A 3,921-nucleotide genomic window follows, 5' to 3' on the forward strand; every position below is an offset into this window, starting at 1 on the left:
TTTCTTATTGTTTGTATGATCCTTTTGATTAACATCAGTCCCCCTGCCTGGGCTGTTTGAGGACAAGGGTGGGGTTTTTTTTTTGTTGCTCAGGGCTGGATTCCCCAGTCCCAAGCATGGGGTTAGCATATAGTAGGTCCTTAACAAATCCCAGCTGAATGAAGGAAGGAATCATTGAGTGACCTGTCCACTGTGCTTTGCACAAGCTGCCCCGTGGCCCAGGTGACCTCCCCCCCCCCCCCCCCCCCCCCCCCCCCCACACACACACTTCTTTGCTTAGTTCACTCATACTGGTTTTTCCTAGAAAAATCTGGTTTGGAGAAAGTTGAGGCTGGAGCCATTTCTCATGGCAGACCTCTTATCACCTTGTGGATTGTTTGTTTACCCAACCATTACCCACTTCTGGCGGGGAGGTGGCCGCTGCCTTTGATCTCAGCTTCCCAGATCCTCCTCCAGCCCCAGTGTTTGCCTAGTGCTGCAGGAGAGAGCTAGAGGGAGGGCTCTCCGGGCGTCCCGGGCACCTGGCCAGAGCTTTGCCTAGATCACTCCTCCCGCCAAGAGATCCTGACTTACCCCTTCCGTCTCAGAAGGAGAAGCTGAGTCTCTGGACTTTGCTTAGAAGGGAGGACACACTCTGGGTGCCTCTTGGGAGCCAGGAGGCAGCTTGGGTAACTAGACTGGCCGGAGGTCAAGGGGCAGGCTTCCCTCTTTTGCAGAGTGGCCTTTGCCCCAGGGGGTGGAACCGATAGCCGCCTGGCTTGGCCAATGAACAGGTTTGGAGAAGGGACGAGGGGAGGAGTGGGCGGGGCCGCTTCCCTCTACTTTCCCGCCCCCAGCTTCTCCCTTACAGGCGACGAGGACTCGAGATCTTCGCTCTGGAGGCGGTTCAGGTCGACTGTCTCCGCCTCTTCCCTGGCACCTGCTGCCAGGCCGAAAAGGACAAAAACAATCCCGGCCGGCGTCGAGTTTCAGGGAGTCCCCGCCCCTAGGGTGCTTCCTCCTCCCAGGCCCCTTTCCAGGCCCCGCCTCCACCTGCACAACAAATTTTAGTTTCCTTGGGCCAGAAGCGGGTACACACAGGGCTGCTCACGCTCCCCCGCCCCCCACTTCTACCTCCGACGTGGGGACACCCTGCTACCACCTGTAGAGAAGAGGGAGTGGATTTGCAGCCAAGTCCAGGTCCCTAAGGTCCCTAGACTGAGCCGGATTTCGGACCCTGAGTCCCACGACTCCTGCTGAGGCTTCTCCAGGTAAGGGGACCGAGATCGATCCCAGATGACAACCTGCTCTCGCCCCCCAGACGCGCCGGGGCCCCAGGCTGTGCTGGTCTCAGGGCCACGGGCTGGCTGGCTGCCCAGGTGAGCGGCTGAGCCGCCGACGGGCTCCCCCTTCCCCCACTCAGTGATGTCAGGCCGAGGGCGGGGGCAGGAGGGGGACAGGTAGTTCAGGGCCTGGCGCCTCCCTCCCGAACCCGCGGCCCCAGCCAGGTGTACCTGTGCGCAAGGTCCAGGTAAGGGCCGAAGCGGGCGTTTTGTCTTGGGGGTGCGGAGCCCCGGCAGGTCCGGGGTCCAGGTGGAAAGATTCGGCCTCCTGCCGAGCTACCCGGCGGCCTCACTGGCTCTTTTCCTCGAGTTTCTCACCCCGCCCCCTCCTCACCACCTGCCCCAGACTCGCCCCGTTCTCATCTCCTGCCCGCCCGCCCTGTGGGCACCCACCCCGCGCCCCCTGGACGGACGAGGCGATAGGAGCGGGGAAGCCAGAGCTCAGATCCTTCCCTTTCGGGGACGCGCTTTCCCGCTGAAACTAGCCCCTCCCCATTCCCGGAAGGCGAGCTGGGAGGGGGGCTGAGTCCCGAGCCAGCGGCCGGGAGGCGCTCGCGGTCCAGCCTGGCTTTACCCAGTTTGAGGTTCCCCAAGTTTATCAAAGACCAACGTCTCCACGGCGGGGCCGGGGGCACCCTCCCATCTGTTTGGGGGGCAGACTAGGAGAGGGGCTCTGGATGATTGTCTCTCTCCGCTCAGGACCACAGTCCTGCCCTCGATGGGCAGGGGGGCCGGGGCGGGCCGGCGTGGGGGGGGGGGCTCCTGGCTCAGGACGCGGTGGGCTCCGCAGTGGGTGGTCTGCAGCGCACGCGGCCTGCGGAGAGAGGGTGTCCTGGGCGGAGTGTGAGGGTGGGAGGGGGAGATGGTCTGGGATGACTGAGCTGCTGGAGAAAGAGCCGGGTCCGGGTCTGGGTCCAGGTCTGGGTCCGGGTCCGGGTCGCCCTGGCACTTCGGGGATGGAGAATGCACCTGTCCGCCGTTGGCCGGCGGCCCAACCCTACCGCCTCTCCAGAGGCCCCTTCTCGGTCTGCCCACCCTGGACTCTGCTCTCCCCCCTGGTCCCCTGCCGGGGGGCCCTTCTGGAAGGCAAGCGGCCTGTAATGATTAACTCCCCGGACCCTGTAGCATTCTTCCCAAATTAAACTTTAAAAGAGCTGCCCCCTTCCCATTGGGTGCTTTTTTTTTTTTTTCTCTAAGCGAGGGAGTGGGCGGGGCCTCAGGTCCTGGTCCCTCCCCCCAACTCCGGGTCACAAAGGGGTTTACCGCCTCCTCACCTGGGCCCTGCACCCCAAGAGCACCCCCAAAGATTAAGCCTTGCCCCCTACAATCCATCCCGACGGGGGCGGGGCGTGGAGTGCCGGACAGCACCTGGGCCTTCCCGCCGCGTCCAGACCCGCAGCCCAGGCCTCTGCCCTGCGAGCCCCGCCCCCACCCTGGGAAGCCGGACGATGGCCGTGTTGTTTATCTGCCCCAAACAAAGGGCCCTGCCACCCTGCGCACCTTGGGGCCCGCCAGGTGGGGCCAGATTCAGGAAATAAACAAGGAGGCACGGAGGGCGGGGAGGAGGGTGGGGCCGGGGCCACCGGGCGGGAGAGGCGCTGGGGGAGCCGCCGCTTCTTGGACCAGCATTGAGGGGTCAAATTGATTTGGGAGTCCGGTTTCTTAAACACGCGAATTTCCTAGGGCCCCAGTTTGAAAACTTTATTTATTTTTAATATACTTTTATTGATTTCAGAGAGGAAGGGAGAGGGAGATAGAAACATCAGTGATGAGAATCATTGATTGGCTGCCTCCTGCACGCGCCCTACTGGGGATGGAGCCCGCAACCCGGGCATGTGCCCTTGACCGGAATCTGTTTTGGGGGAGGACCCAGACCACCCCACTATTGGTCTCTGCCTTCCTGGGAACAGCTCCAAGTTGCCCAGGGGAAGAGCTAAGAGGGTCAGCCCCTCTCAGCCCCTCTCCCTATTCCTCCTTGGAATGAAGCTACCAGGGCTGTTTGACAGATGTTAGCTAGGGCTGGTGGTGGTGGTGGTGAAATTGTGTTTTGGTGTTGAAATACTGGTGTTTGTTGATGGTGATGGTGGGTGTGTCTTCCCCTTCCAGCAAGACCCTAAGCCCCTCCCTGTCTCTCTCCTGGGCCTTTCCTAACCTGCCTGTCTGTCCTCTTGGGTGTCTTGACTTTTCACTCCTGCTCCTGGGGTACGCCTCTGGCCAGGACACTAGGACAATGTGTTTGGAGGACCCTCATCCCACAAGGGAGATGGGGATGAGTCTCCTGGACCTGCTGAGTCCTGGGTGCTAGAGGTGGGCTGCAGCAGCAGAATGAAAGCCTGGGAGGTCCCAGACAAGGGAGGGAGCATTTTGAGGTTTCTTTGGGTGAGTGAGGCGCACCACTGGGAGGTTGGCTCCACTCCAGATGGGCCTCTGAGTCCAGGCCAGGCTTTTCTTCTCTCTTTCCTGAGTGAGGGGGCTCCTGGGCGGGGTGATAGTTACTGGACTGCCTACCTAGGGATTACAGGTCCCACCTGGACTGGGGAAGTGGAGGTAGGCCAAGGCTAGAGAAGGAGGAGATGATGTCAAAGGAGCCTCAGGCCCT

The 3,921-nt window shown here is 61.5% G+C and overlaps 1 protein-coding gene across 6 annotated transcripts in view; it reads left to right on the plus strand.

Moving 5' to 3' along the window:
* Positions 1–351: 351 nt before the first annotated feature.
* The window catches only part of GRB7 (growth factor receptor bound protein 7), a 10,438-nt gene continuing 6,868 nt past the window's right edge, over positions 352–3,921 (plus strand). Inside the window, exon 1 of one of the 6 annotated variants that reach the window (XM_023764362.1) lies at positions 352–1,250. The gene's annotated coding sequence lies outside the window, so the exon portion shown is untranslated. Of the gene's footprint in view, positions 1,359–1,403; positions 1,511–3,921 lie in introns of those variants that run through there. The other 5 variants (XM_023764364.1, XM_023764361.1, XM_006100787.3 and 2 more) reach the window with 5 other exon arrangements.

The sequence above is a fragment of the Myotis lucifugus genome, unplaced genomic scaffold, assembly GCF_000147115.1.
Source record: "Myotis lucifugus unplaced genomic scaffold, Myoluc2.0 scaffold_329, whole genome shotgun sequence".
Taxonomy (NCBI): domain Eukaryota; kingdom Metazoa; phylum Chordata; class Mammalia; order Chiroptera; family Vespertilionidae; genus Myotis; species Myotis lucifugus.